General features: G+C 35.2%; 1 protein-coding gene and 1 pseudogene across 1 annotated transcript in view; one reads left to right on the top strand and one right to left on the bottom strand.

The window, feature by feature from the left end:
* LOC109098641 (echinoderm microtubule-associated protein-like 6) overlaps positions 1-16567 on the top strand; it is a 494728-nt gene that overhangs the window by 307492 nt on the left and 170669 nt on the right.
* LOC122146702 lies at positions 792-1938 on the bottom strand (annotated as a pseudogene).

Here is a 16567-nt window from a genome sequence, read left to right as displayed (position 1 = left end):
AGAGTTAAAAGAATGCTTCAGAATGACAGAATACCAAATTAATGTGCTGGGATGTTATATTTCAAACAAACAAACCAAAAAATTCAATGATCTGTCTTTTGGTGCTGAATCACCTCCTCGCGTAAAAACTGTTTTTAACTGTTATGTGTGTAAACAGAACCTCGAGTCGTCACAGAACAGTATTTTTAGATGTGACAGTATATATTACATAAACTGATCCCACACAGAGGTTCATTTAAACCAGTGCTTTAATTCAGTAGCCTTTACTATAGTAAGTCATTACATGACCTCTCTGAACACAGGCCCACACTAACCGACAGGCAAGTTCATAAAACTTTGCATATAAATTTATAATTTACCATAATATATAAACATAATATATAAACATAATAATAATAATGTTTCATTGTCAGAACGCACACCTGAGAAGGTCTGAGCGCTCAACCCTGATTTAAGATATTAAGGCGCATTCACAGTTTCAGACATAAATAAAAAAGGAATTAGTCACTAAACGAATAATATGTGCCAAACATCTAATAATAACGGTATCCCACAGTAACAAGGGATAAAAAAGACATTTCGAATAAATACAAAACCATCATTCACAAAGAAATACTATAAATAACACTTTAAAAAAAGAAAGAAAAAGAAAAACAAACATACGGTTATTGCCTTTGGCATAACATGATACTACTATTACAAAATAATCTTAAATAGACAAGAACAAAAAATCCAGACGCACAGTCCTCCACACAACAAAGGATATCTTGCACGTTTCGTGGCGAGGTTTTCTAGGGAAAGTTTGGATATTCCCATTGGAAAGGACGCGCAATGCTCAGCTTAGAAAACGAATTGGGCGCGACGCGTTTGTGTTGAGACAGAAGTCCGCTAGAAAGTGGTGCTGTGAAGGGACGGCAAACTAGTTCTTAGGGAATCCGACAGCAGCGGGGACGGGGAGCTGGAGATGCCGTATCCCGGCGCGCTCGGGAGCGGCTGCGGCTGCTGCGCGCCCGGTACGTAGTATCCATTGTGCCCTGAAAGTAATCCGGCGGCGGACGACGGAGGCACGCCGTACCCGTTGATACTCCCGCTAGAGGCTCCCAAAATAGGGCGAGACATATCCCCGTTCCCCAGCGGCTCGACGCCCGGGAGAAACGATCCGTACGCGTGTCCTTGGTTTAGAAATCCGTGCGTGGAGCCGTATATAGTGCGAGTGGTGGAGCGGGGTAAAAACGGAGACAGCTGCCAGTAGAGCGGGTTGCTCGGGCGTTTCGCCCAGTCCGAGTCCGAGGGGCGCGAAGCGGAGGCCCCTTTTCATCACCAGCTTGCCCCGCGAGGTCGCCGAGCGCCGGCGGAGCTTCCCGGTGGTTCCGCCGATAAACACATCATCGCTGGAGGGATCCAACATCCAGTAGTTCCCTTTCCCAGGATCATCATAATGCCGCGGAACCTTCACGAAGCACTTATTGAGGCTCAAATTGTGCCGGATGGAGTTCTGCCAGCCCTGCTTGTGCTCCCGGTAATACGGGAAGTTCTTCATGATGAACTCGTAGATGCCGTTGAGCGTGAGACGCTTCTCGGGACTTTGTCTGATGGCCCATCATGATGAGCGCGTTGTAGCTGAACGGAGGCTTGTCGAAATTTCTTTACCTTTTTAGACGGCTGCTCCTCCGCGTCCCGCTGCGCGGGGTCCATCTCGGACGCTTCCGGGGGTTGCTCTAAGTCCTGTACGGGTGCCGGGCTACCGCTGCGCTCCGCGCCTTCATTGTCAAACTTCGATGGGAGTAACAGACTCTTAATGCTGAACGACGTCGACTTCTGCACCATGGTCGGCTCACTTTGATCTCCCATGCCGGGCGATGAACAAACAAAAGCCGTGGTTTTAAAACGCAGGAGGTCAGGCGCGCAACGGCGGTGACGTTGCATGCATGACAGGACTTTTAAGACAGAGCATAACGCGACGCGCGGACTCAAGAAATTGGTGATTAACCAGCGCTCGGTTTACCAACTACCTCATCGCAGGGGGAGGGAGGAGGAGCTCTTCTCTTGCTGGGAGCTGGACAGTAGTCTCGGCTCACTCCATCATAATGCGCGGAGAGCCCCGTGCGCGCTGGAGTCTGGAGAGTTTCCTGTGCGTCACCGATCGCGTAGCCAGAATAGGAGGGACAAATAATTGCTTACATATTACCTGAAACGCTCTTACATAAAGTTTAAATTATCCAAATCTAAAGTTTTTAGTGATTCTGAGTGGGACAGTTTTGCTGAAGGCACTCTTAATAATAACACTTAGAAGGGATTCAAATTAGGGTTTTAAATAATACGGCCCAAAAACATAAACAGTATCCTGTCTGATCCGAATACAATGTTGTGTATTATTATGACCAGTCCAGACCTATTGATTAGTAGGCTTTACAAGAATAATAATGAATAATGCTCTCATTTACGCAGAAATTGACTTTGGCGTGCATATGATACGCACGTGTTTGGCTTGCATACGATACGCAGTTTTGGCGTACATATGATACGCATCTACCCCACACCCTTGATCCTACCCATTACATATCATATGCACGCAAAAGTGCGTATAAATAGCACGCCAAATAGAAACTGAAAATCGTGCTATTGATAAGCATTTTCATGAGACCGGGCTCACATTGTGCTTAAAAGCGCGCATGCTGAGCCAAGTGCGCCTCTAGTGTCAGCGCGGGTCACAAATCCACTGAGGTCCTGTTAGAGGAGTGCAGAAGTTATATTGGCACTTTGAAGGTTTAATTTATGTTATTTTTAGTCACTGAAATATATAAATCAGTGTGATTCCTGTGCGCTGCATTCAGTCATCTCAAACAGCGTGTTTACGCAACGGGAAGTGACCGGTGAACATCCTTACAGTCTCGTCTCACTGTTGTTTACTTGTGTGTGTGTGTGTTTTTTTTTTTTTTTTAAATCAATAAGTTAGTCTGGTATTTTGCTCAAGTTGCATTAGAATAATCTTAATTACGCGTCTAATCTATAATAGCTTTTTATTTTTAAATTTCGCACTTTGCATTCTGAAATAAAGTTTTTTTCCCCCATTCACGCTAAGACAATACGACCCCTGTTATTTAAGATTAAATTAATATCTTTATTAAATATCATAAATATCTTTGTTAAACAAATGCATGATTTCGGAACCAAGAAAATGTTAAATTATCAATTGTTTTCTTGTCTGTATGCTGTCTGCGTCTCTTGCTGTATTGTAGCATTGCCGAATGTGAAATGATTTCTACATGCTTTGTAATGCATAAACTGTGTATTTTAATGAAGCACAGACCAGGACAACACTTTATTTTATATTATTTAAGAAACGTCCAATGTGTATATATATATTATATAAAAAGTATAAATTGAAAACGAAATTAATTCGTTTTTTTTAATAAATTGTGCTTGAAATGGCTAAAATATGCAAAGCAAAAGAATATAATTGTAAATGTATTTTTATATTAAAAAATATCAATTCATGGTTATACTTGATTCATGTTTTCTTATATGTGTACTTATATTTTTATTTTCTTAATGATGAAAATCATCACCACTGATTCAGACGAGTGGTTCTCGCATAGCAATTTTATAGCCTAAATTAATAATAAAACAAAAAAAAAAAAAACCAAAATGTATTTGTTGAATTTAATTAAACGGTTATGCAGCCCAAACAATGAACGTGTTCTTCTATAAGTAGCTGCCCAGTTTTCAATGGGAATTCTTAAAAATTCAACTTTATGGAGCTATAAAAACAGCTCACGTGTATATTCACTGGGCACAATTAATGTCTTGTTATTTATAATAAAATTCTTATTATAAAAACGACGGGATTGTTTCAGTAATATAGTTTTATGAAATCACAGTTTATTGGATTTTCTTCCGATATTTTCAACATAATTAAAGCATCACTAAGAGAACACAACTGTTTCCAGTTATGCGTCGATCTGTTTACAAAACCCGCTATCTTATATTTATCAAAGCTTTTCATTTACAAGAAACACTAAAAATGCTTAGAAAAGAAAGAAATTTAGGCGCTGCATGCTTATAATACTACGATCTTGTTTTGAGTCCCATGTTTTGATACCTTTTACACCTCAAATCTCATCGAATCTCCACCCTATAAGTTCAATAATTATAGTGATGAGTTAAAAGGATATAATATTATTATGGAGTTATATATATATATATATATATATATATATATATATATATATATATATATATATATATATATATATATATATAATATACGCAAAACAATATGTATTCCACCATGTATTTTTTAGCCAAACATATTATTTTTTAATAACAATCAGTTTGCAGCAGGAACATCGTTACACTGAAAAAAGTGTTTCATTCATCCCCATTAAAACAAATTAGGGTATGATTCACATCTATATTTTTTAACTTGAGCCAATGAAGGGTAAATAACTTGCCCTTGGCAAATTTTTTTTTAATTGGATTGAATGAAAACACACTTTTTTTCAGTGAACCTGTTTTGAAGAAGTTGTGGCCAAATAAAACAAACAAAACAAACAAAACCAAAAAAAACATTTTAACATTATTAAAGCACATTAAAACACATGGAGGTTAATTTTCTACATCTTGTAGATTACTGCAATGCAAATAGACTTAACATTATAATACTAAGTTTTCATTATAATCGGGGTCATATTCAAATAGGACAGTCGTGTCAAACTGAGTAAATTTACAATGAATGTTAATCGTTTAAGAGAGTTATGCCCCCGACATTGTGCACATACACTGGAAGCACATACATGAATCACACACACACACACACACACACACGTTTGTTTACGTCCATGTATAGCTCGCCTCGAGGCTTCATTTGAAACCGTTTGCCAAAACATTTAATGCCAAACCGCCAGCAAACACACGCAGGAGCACATGAAAATGACATGCAAGGTTCAATAAAAGGTCACACTACACTTACAAGCTCAGTGATGAAGGGCCTCTGCGGGCTTGTCCTGGATTCGAGTCGTTTATACTGTGGTGAGCATCCACCAACAGGAGCTCTGATAATGACTGCACAAAACACACTGCCATCTCTGACCTGAGACTGACCTTCAGTTTAAACTGACACGTGTTTCGCGATTGTTTTTTTCGGCTCCTGCTCTTTACTATCCTGCTTATATACACCTGACGTGAACCCTGCGTTCATATAAATGAGGCTACGCAGCTCCTAGTGCATGTTTAATACACAGTGGCTTTGTTTTTTGAAAGCCAAATTCTGTATAGCCACTAAAACGTAAAGATGTGGCTTTTGAACATTTTATTTTACATTTAACATTCGTGAAAATTTTCGGAATTTAAGTTGCTTACTCTGATCTCGGGTCCGTTTTTATAATGGGCTATAACGTAATAAATGTAATAAATGTAATAAAAACTGTGCATACAAATTTTGTTTTGTATAAAATTTCTGTTTATGTGTGTGTGTGTGTGTGTGTGTGTGTGTGTTGTTCCATAAAATGCTCAAAACAAGAATAAACTAACAGAACATATACTAACACATAATAACATGGCGTATTACATATGTTTAATGAATTTGATGATTTGTAGATTTCATTTTCACTTTTTTGCTCTGCTTGCTGCGTTTTCGCTTCTTTCTTCTTCAATACACACTCAAGAATGAACTTGCTGCGTTCATTTTTTTAATTTACGCAACGCCCACCCACACACACACACACCACAAAGGGCGCACATACAATCTTTTTTTCCTAACAAGAGTAAATATTAACAAGGTGCTTATTTTTGTAAATTTTAGTATAGACATAAAACATAAAAATGTGGCTATAAAACTAATGAACATTTCATTTTCAAGAAAACATTTGCGATTGGTTTCTAAAAGGTGTTTTATTCATATTTGGGCTGATTTTTCGTTTTGGCCAGCAGGGGTCGAGTTTTGAGTGAATCATTTTGCAACATCAATTGATTTGATAACTGTTTAAACTGTAGCTGTTTAATTATAGGTTTGTTTAATTAGTTTTAAACCAAATAAAACAGAACACAAAACATGAATCAGCCAAGTATCGTAAAAAGTTTGATTTTCTTTCTGTTTTAAAGTTGTTTTCTTTGGATTGTTTGACTACTAAAAAAAGAATATAGGAAACTATAACTTAATTAATTTGTGTTTCCGGCTAGCTAATTTTCACAAACAAAAAATGAGTGGCTCTAAATCTCTCTTTTCTTTACTCAAAGTTGATCGAGTACATGCGAGTCCTAAAGAAGTGAAAACTGCATCTCAATATTCATCATGTGTGTCCTCTTAAGGTGAATAAAAAACATACTACACTATACTACACTACACTAACCATAGTTTAACCATGGTATTTAGTAAAACTGTGGTTATACCAAAAAAAATATATTATTTGTATTTGTGCTTTCTTTCTTTCTTTCTTTTGTATAACTGTACTGCCTTAGTGGTTTGATATTTTGTACTTCTTAATAAAAAAAAAAAAAAAAAAAAAAAGAGTTACAAACTTGATCGGAATCAAAAGATTCACCAAAAGGTGAGTTTTTTTTTTTTTTTTTTTTTTTTTTTTTTTTTAATAGAACTCATGGTAACCAAAATGGTTTGGTTACTAACATTCTTCAAAAAAGAGAGAAAAAAAAAAATTTCTCTCACAGAAGAGAGAAAGTCATACAGGTTTGTAACGACATGAGGGTGTGTAAATGATGACAATTAATTGCCATTACATTTATTTTATGGCATCCTCAAACCAGTGCTTCACTGTGAAGTGCATTTCTATGTGACATAATGCAATATTAAGTCTTTTAACTGTATTTTCAGTACATTCAATAATATCTATCATTGTTTGTCCCGTTTTATTTATTTTTTTATCATATTTGCTCCAATTTAAGGCCCCAGCAAAAACATTCAGGTCACTACTAATTTCCAAGCCCTTGGTAACTTAATATTTTCCCTGATTTGATTGTTTTAGTAAAACTCAGACAGATCTCAACAATAGCAGTAATTAACAAATACATAATGAGGCATAAGAACCCCTCTCAAAACATCAATGACACCCAGGTCTAACAAACAGTAATAATCACAGCAATAATCGTGAAACAAACCTTGTAAACAATGACTGCATAATTTAGTTCATGGTGCAGTGCATGCTGGGAATTCACAAAACCTCCAACAATCAGAAACATTGTTCAATATAAAGCTCTTTTGTTCAGATGTGATCATCTGGGAGAATATTGTTGGTCTAATTCACATCTCTTTGTACTCAAGTACACTGAATTATTGAATGGAATTTTAGGGTCTTCTACTGTACAAACAATTTGTACTTATTTCTCTTCTCTAGCACAAATATTTCATTGTACTGTAGTCTTTCAGTTTATTATGAGCCAAAATGCAGTTTGAATAATTGGAAAAAATAATAAAATAATTGTTATTAAATTGTATATTGTTCTTTTTATTAAAATAACTGTAAATTTTTAACCAGTTTATCAAATTAATTAGATAAATTCAAAGAGATTTAAATTTAAAGGTCTAAAAACTCTGTAATTTTAATATCATATATTTAAGTCAGAGTTGTAGTTGTTTTTTTGTTTTGTTTTTTCTAAAGCATGTTTACACTCTGGACTAAGTCATATAGAGCTGTAGTTTACTGTTCTTTCAAACAGTATATTTCATGATATCATGAATGCTTTGCTTTGGTTGTTTTGTTATATAACACAATAACATTTTTAGTGTGACTTAAGTGTCTAAATACTTTTTTTGGTGCAGCTATATGCTTATATAATAGCAAACATGAATGTTGAATAATGATGATCAGCACTCAAAAAAACCTGCCAGACACTTTAGCAGTGGATTTTATAAAGCCCTTCAAATCAGAGAGAGATTGAACCAAAAGCAATTTAGAGAGACAAAACAAGAAACAGTCACACAAACAATGATATAAATCCATTAATATCATCACAGTTTAGTGTATTTTACACCAGTAACCGATTAGCCGAAATGTGTGAGAGAGTTTATTTAACTGTGATCTGAGGGCAGAATTGTCCTTAGAAGTTGTTCTAAATCTGATTAAAATGATTCATATCATACAGCAAATATATAATATATATGATAATACTATATGTATTGTTTATGTTAAAAAATAATTATTTAAGGTTTAGTTATGGATAAGAGAGAGAGCTCTCTCCTCTCTTATCCAATATGCAGATCAATAATGCATCTTACGCCGCCTCGCGGAGAACTGCATGAGTGGATCCTGCATGTCTGTCCGAACTCCGGCTCGGTCGAGAAGAGAGTGTGTGTGTGTGTGTGTGTGTGTGTGTGTGTGAGAGACAGAGACAGATGAGAGAGAGAGATAGTGTGTGTGTGTGTGTGTGTGGGGGGGGAGTGGGTGGGTGTGTGTTGTGTGTGTGATGTGAAGTGAGTGTGTGGTGTGATGGTGGTGGTGTGCTGTGTGTGGTGTTGAGTGTGTGCGTAGTGGTTGTGTGACCGTGGTTGTTGGTGTGTAGGGTGTTGTGTGGTTTTGTGATGAGTTGTGATGTGGTGTGTGCTGACTATCATAGAGGTAAAGCAGGTGTGTTGGATGCAATGCTGTGAGTGTGTGTGAGTGTGTGACTGTGTGTGTAGTGTGGGCTAGGCGTGTGTGGTAGATGTGTGTGTGATTGTCGTGGTGTTGCCCTGTAGTCGGTAGAGGTGAGATCGAGAGAGAGGACGAGAGCTTAGACGATAGTAGAGTGTTAGTGTGGTAATGTGTTTAGTGATTCGTGTAGGTCTGAGTTGTGGTGTCGATGTGTGTGTTGTGTGTGCGTGCTGTGTCGAATAACACCTGTGTGTTTGTGTGTATTGTACTGTTGTCAGTCGGTGGAGAAGCATGCCCTAGATTAGTGGGATTTGTCTCTGTTGGGCTATTACTGGCTCCAGCAACAAACTCACAATCTATGTGTTGTGTGTGGTGTGTGTGGTGTGGTGTGTGCGTGTGTTGTGTGTGTGTTGGTGTGTGTGTGTGTGTACACCAGTTTACTCCTCAATCAGTCGGCCACTAGCGCTGTGATATGTAAACAAATACCGACAGGTTCATTGCAGCACAATCCTTAGGGCAGATCTCTCTAACTTGTTTTGTGTGCTTGTTTGACCTGTTAGTAATATACAAGATCAAGCGGTTCTTTATGTTTAGACAAACGCAATTAGGCAGAAGAACTGTTTTGTATTGTTCTATGCATCAACGAGACTGACAAAAGTTATGAGATTAATGCTCGTCAGTGAGCTGCTTCCTTTAACATCAGACTATCAAACAACTTATGATTTATTAAAAAAAAAAAGGATTTTTTTCTTCTTTTTTTTCAGTTTCAGTTTCACCATTTTTTTTTTTGACATTACATTTGATTAGTCTTTGACATAAGTTAAAATAATGCCAGAAACTGAATATAAATAATGCAGAAACTGAAAGTATAATTTAGATTACAAATTTAGAATTTATATATTTAAGATTAATATTTTAGTTGTATTTATATATTATTATATATAAATATATAGTTTTTTAATTTTCAAAAACCTAACTTTTCTAGGTATTTACTGAGTGCATGAAGAAGATGAGAAATATCATATAAGCACTAAATAAAACTAATACCTTTTTGTTGTGTTGCAAGTACTTTTTCCTGGTACAATTTTACGTTATTTTTAGATTCTAGTAGGTAAACTGAAGCATTACCCTATAATGCCTCAAAACATTTTAAAAATGTATAACTACTAAAACTTGTTTATTTATTTCCTGGTTTAAATGACAGGAAGAGGGGAAATATCACGAACACTTATTACGAGCTATTAATTAGAAATAGGTTAAAAATATATTGTTTTATTATTCCGAAATATAGGTTACTATTTAATTGACCGTGCATTTATTGTATTTTAGAATGCATTATTCATTTGATCTATTCGTGAGATCTGATCTAGTAGTTTAGAAAACTTTTTGTGGCCATCCATGAGGCGCGCTTGTTACCACTATTTTTTTTTATCTTTTACGATTTAATTCTGATATTTTCAAGTATTGGCAGTCATAACATACTAATACAGCTAAAAAAATCCGAAACTATGAACACGGTTTATGAATAACTCCATGGGAGTTCTGTAAACCACAACGAGCTGTGATTTGTCCATCGAGAAAAGGATAGGGGACCTAGCCAAAGCGTTGAGAAGCAAAATGTAACCATACTGGTCCAACGTGACAATACAGGTCGGAAAAAATGACCCGTTAGGATTTGCAAGTACGCGGCGCTGCCGAGAAGCGTGGTTATTTTGATTATCTGTCATGCAAACGTCTCCTGGACTTCTCGTTTTGGTCCTGACCCTTGGGATATTGTTCGCAATGGTCTCAGGAAGCCGTGAAAAACTGTTTCTGTAGATTCGAGGTGTGGAAAGTGCAGGGTGCGTATTTAAACAGTGGTTTGCCAAACTTGCTGACATTTATTACCCCACGCCTCCAAAAATAGTACGCGCAGTTATGATATCACAGCACCAAAGAGTTATAAACATTTGTGCATTCATATTTATTAACAATATGCAAATTATTATTTTGCAACAGTTGCACTAAACTCAATTTCACAAATGTGTTTTGTCTTTTTTTCAGGTGTTTGCTTCCGAATGGTTAGGAATGTTCTATGTATAGTATAAAATAAGTTTGTTTTTACACAGCGCTTTGCTTCTATGACTAAGAAAGGAGAGCAGAACCTGCTGTACTACTAACACACCAGCAAAAGTAGCATGGTGTTAATATATAGGCTAGACATGCATGTTGCTCATGGCAGTGCTGTAAAAAGAGTGGATTATTTTGCAAAATACAAGCAAATTCTCTAGATGTAAGTAGCTCGATATCTGAGTATATTAGAGGTTTGCACAATCACTGTCAGAGTGATGGATTTGATTCCACCAGAAGTATGCAGCTGTACAAAAGTGTGCTTTGAATGCGGTGATAGGTGCTTTTCTAAATGCATGAATGCACATGGAAACCCAAGCCCCTTGCATAATGCATCTCTCTCGTTTGACATATCATTGCTTCATATGTTTTATTGCAGTATACAGCGGCAGAACGCTAAGAAACTCGGCGTGAACGGGTGCGTGAAGAACACTAGACAGGGCACTGTGAGTGGGACAGGTGCAGCAGGGATATCTGGAAAAAGTTAAAGTAAATGTAAGGTATGGTTTTAATTATGTGAATGTGCAATCCACTTTTTTAGCGTATTTTCTATAATATGCAAATGTGCACCTGCTACTCTGTAATGTAGACTGTAACGATTGTTGAAGATAACTAATAAAAACATTAATTATGGTTAATAAAACAAAACATTAAAACAATTTTGTTAGTTTTATTTAAACATTATTTATTATACCACTTTTTTATAAATGATATACATATATATAATTTAAAAAAGATAAAATAAAGAATAAAAAATAGTAAATAATGAAATGAAATAAAATAGAAATATAGAGAAATAACTAAAATGTGAATGTTGATTTGGCAACTAACTGACCTATGTTTAAGTTGAACGCAATTACAATGCTTACCTGGAAATAAATACACTTAAAAACTGAACTGAAACTGAAATTAAATATAAATAAATAGTAGAAAAGTAAATTTATTAAGCATAATATTAATTAACATTAAAAAGTTAGAAATATGAAAATTAAAAAAAATCAAGGCAGGGACATCCTGAAACGTCTGCCGATTTAAAAATACATGAGTTTAAAATATAAATATAAAAGAAATAAGTAAAGAATTAAAATCTTAACAATAAATAAAAATAGAATATGAAACTAAATAGCACATATATTATAAAATAAAACAATAATAATACATCTAAAATAACATCAAATAAAAATAGCCATAGTAAAATGACAAATTTTAAAATAAAATGAGAACTGTTGCTTTGGCAACTAGGGGAAACCCACATAAGTGTTAAAGAAAAAGAAAAATGACTTTCTCTTTATTTAGGCTATTGCTTCCATTTCTAGCTTGTACTGATTTTGAACAATGCATGAAACTTGGTCTTACAAGCCCTTCCTGTGCCTCTTTTAAGAAGACTCCGCTTTTAGGCATCCCACAATTTATAAGTCGCGTGTCTGCAAAAGGATCTCAAACCGGAATGGTAAATGTGCAGTGCGTATTCTAACCAGGCAGATGGAGGGAGCGCTTCAGTTGTTCGTTTCGTGGAAACAGTTCTAGACAGGTTGAGTCCAGGTCACAGTGAGAGAGGAAACCTGGAAACGCAATCTTCTCTATGAAAGCATTGTGGCTGAACTATGATTCACTCAGAGACTCAGTGCCGCAGATCGATCACTTCAGAGTGTTTGAGGTGGAAAGCTTCAGTTGTGTTGTGGGGAGTGTGGTGTGTGTGTGGCGTGGTTTTTATTTCAATACTAAACCCATCTTTCTCTTTATTTAGGCTATTGCTTCCATTTCTAGCTTGTACTTATTTGAACAATGCATGAAACTTGGTCTTACGAGCACTTCCTGTGCCTCTTTAAGAAGACTCGCTTTATGCATCCCCCAATTTATAAGTCGCTTGTCTGCAAAATGATTAAATGTAAATGTGCAGTGTGTCTTCTAACCAGCAGATGGCGGCAGCGCTTCAGTGTTCGTTTCGTGGAACAGTCTAGAAAGGTTGATCACAGTCACAGTGAGAGAGTGAACCTGGAAACTCACTCTTCTCTCTGAGAGCATTGTGCTGTAACCTATATTCACCAGAGACTCCAGTGCAGCAGATCGATCATTTCAGGGCTGTTTGTGTGTGGAAAGCTTCAGTTGTGTTGTTTGGAGTGTGTGTGTGTGTGTGTGTGTGTGTGTGTGTGTGTGTGTGTGTGTTGTTGTGCTGTAAAAAGCGTTGTTGGAAGCACTTAAATTAATAACGGGAAACAAATAAAAACTGAAATACAAATAAATTATAAACAAAAAGTATATTAAAACTAATTTAATATGTATCTTTTACCTACTATTCATTTATTAATATTTATAAATATTACAGTATAAAATAAACAAATGTTTAATTTTTATTTTAAATACAAAAAAGATACACAATATTAGACTAGAACTGTAACAAAACACAGTAGCGTAATCTAATAACTTACATTTAATGTACAAATGTTTTAATCTATCTATTATATTCAAAATTATTAATTATTTTTGTTAATCTTAGCTCTAAAAACGATAAACAATTATAATTAAAGCAAAAGAAAAAGTTGAAGCACTAAAAATTACTAGCGGAAATAAACTACAACTCAAAGTAAAAATAGAATTACCATAAACAATTGTAAAATAAAAAACTAACGAAAAAAAAAAATGATACCAAATAAAAACGCCTTAGATAATATATAAAATTCAGATTAACTAAAACATTGAATAAATGTGACAACTTGCACTTTGGACAAATAAATTATAAACAAAAGTAGATATTAAACAAATAATTATTTATTATGTTATCTTGTAACTACTATTAATTTATTAATATTATTAAATATTACTTATTATTGATTAATATTAACTCTAATCTTAATTTTTTCATGTCATTTTAAATACAATCCGATAACGAATAGGAACTGAACTAAAAACCTAAATGTAATTTATCGTCCTATATTAAATTTATTTTTAATTATTTTATATATTATATATTTCGCAATATTGTTTTCATTATTTTTGTTTAAATATAAGCTCTGATCTTGGATGTCTTAAATTAAAGCTAAAATGAAAACAAGTGGAGAGCACTAAAATAAGCTAAAACTCAAATAAAATCAATTAAAAACAAATAGTAAAATCAAAAAGAACTACATTCCACAAATGTTTTTTTTTTAATAAGATAAAATGGAAAGCCTTCTATTATAGAATAATAATTCAGATGAAAATTTAAAACATTGAAACAAATGTGACAACTTGCACTTTGGACAAATAAATTATTATAAATCAAAACGATAATATCTAAAAATAATTATTTAAACATGTATACTTGTTTGCTATGTGGCATTTCCAAGTAAACATAAATAAAAGTTGTTCTTATGAGCTAATGCTGGAAAGCTCGTGATCTTAATTTTTTTATTTCATTTTAAAGTACAAGCTAACATCATTAGAACTGACCCTAAACTAAATGTGGTCTATCAGGTCAGTCCCAGCCTTTATTGCGTGTGAAGGTTTTATTATCTGTAGCTGCCCGTACTGTAGAGATATTAATTAGCTGGCGATTCTGCTGTTTGAAGTAGGTAGCTAGGCCCTATTTACTTACATCTCTTACAGGCAACCATCGTGACTGCCCTGCGCCACTTGCGCGAGTTCGAAGCACTGTATCATGAAACCCCCACCTTGCAGCAGAGAACTTTCTCCTCCGCTTCCTCTTCTCCAGCCTGTCTAGAAAAAGAGACTGCGAGGTCAACACAAATGTGTTTGCTCAGGCAAAAGAATTAAACATATCCTCAACATTCTCCTCCCCTATCGCTGTCTCATTTCGGTTCCCTTTCATGGTTGACATCTGTCAGTCTGTTTACAGTGTGTACTTGTTTCCTCTGGCTCTAAACTGCAGGTTGTTTGTCAGTCTTCGGGTTCGGTTTGGTGAACTCTCAAAGGTTGCAAGTGATGTGGTGATGAGATGTAGATCCCAGAGGATCGTCCCCCAGACGGCCTCCACCCTCCCAAACGCTCCACCTGTGCTTGAATTATGGCTGGATGAGTCTACAAATACTGCCAGAGAGCTTTTCAGCACCATCCAGATCATCACACAGAATCGCTTTATGACATTTTACAGCAGTCTCATTCTGATGTGGCATAATTCATTTATTTGAGAGCATTTAAGTAACAGAATTTTTTATAATTATTGGGGGTGCATGCACTGCTGCTCATATTTGGGTTCATTGGTAATTTTTTGGTGCATTGAGAAAACCCAATATAATAATAGAACTGTAATGTTTTTTTTTTCTAATGTAAGGAAGGTAAATATTACGTTATGTTATAATTATTTTTATTTACAAATATAATGATTATTATTAAATATTATCTTATTGCTTATAATAAATTTGAAGAAAAATTTGGAGTGTGTGTGTAATATTATTATTTTTAATCATCATTTTTGTTATTTTTTAATGCATTATATACAATCGTACTTCTTTGATCCAGTGATACTTCACACGCTTAAAATTAAATTAAATTAAATTTATTTATATTTATTTTAATTGTTTTAAATTATATTTTATTTAATTTAATTTATTTGTGTTAGGTTTAATTTAATTGAATTTAATTTAACAACATGAAAAATAAAAGACTATTTAGACTTGTTTTTAACAACCAATGTTATTTGTAACACAAGGCTAGTCTCAGTTTGTATAATAATATAATATAATCTAATATAAAAATAAAAATGTTATTCATGGTACTAGAGTCCAGCAGATTGTTAGGTTAGAGGTTGAGGTTTCTTCCAGTCTGGTGTATCAATGAGCATCGGACTTCCCTCCCCGAGGCAGATGGAAACTCCTTTCCTTCACAACACAATGAACAATGAACAGTACAAAGACTCAGGTGTTTATATATTGAGAGCACAGCTGTGCCGAGGAGTGCTTGGGAAGAGCGGATACGTTATTCAGAGTCTGTTTCATATGAAACACAGAAACAGGGGCCTGTTGCACAAAAAGTAGGATAAGGATATAAGCCAGGATATCTTGGTGATCCTGGCTCAATTGATCCCTTGAATCCGGTTGCACTCAAAGCGCTGGATAGGTAGCAGGAGGATATGTTATGGTTATAAATTACCATGGAGATTTTATTCTATTGGAGCTAGCCCACTCCAGACCAGGCTAAATTCAGGATCTATTTAATCTCATTTACTAATGTCAGTCAGCAGTTAAGCCACAAATGGAAACCATAGTTATTTCATACTGCTCACTATACATTGTTATCACATAAACTAGCCCCACTGTCATGATTCCTTTACAAACCCCCTTGTGACGATTAATTCAAAGCAGGAACTATTTTTTTTTATTTTCTCCCCCCCTTTAAGGATTGTGTAGCGATGTGTAGCGTGGTTGGGGCGAGGTGGAACACCTATCAACATAGAGAATTTACAGCACCTATATAACCACCGATTAAGACTATAAGGCTATATGATAAAATGACTAGAATATTAGGGCACAGAGGCAAAAAAAGACAAGGAATCAGATAATAATCGGCTAAAGCCAGTTTGTTTAAAAGAGAGGACAGTATGTATACCACATGAAGACGCGAAGGACTGAGGCTGCGTTATCAGTAGAGAATTGTACTCAGTATGGTTTTAATAAACAAAGACATGCTGATGGGCCAGAATATGAAGTATCCCATAGTCAGTCGACATATCAACATAGCTCGAAAAGAATAGTTGCTTTTCGCCAGAAAGAACTAAGCCTCATCACTTTCTGACTTTATACTTTTTCCTCAGTGGGGCCTAGTACTCTGTATCTAAAACAAATAAACATGCCATATGAATATAAAATACACAATGTTGAGTAAACATTATGTGGTCGCTTTATTGAATAAGACAAACAGAAGCCAGGAGCACACTA

Source organism: Cyprinus carpio, chromosome A11 (genome assembly GCF_018340385.1).
Source record: "Cyprinus carpio isolate SPL01 chromosome A11, ASM1834038v1, whole genome shotgun sequence".
Classification (NCBI taxonomy): domain Eukaryota; kingdom Metazoa; phylum Chordata; class Actinopteri; order Cypriniformes; family Cyprinidae; genus Cyprinus; species Cyprinus carpio.
Note: the sequence above shows the minus strand (reverse complement) of the source record. Positions and strands in the feature narration are given on the sequence as shown.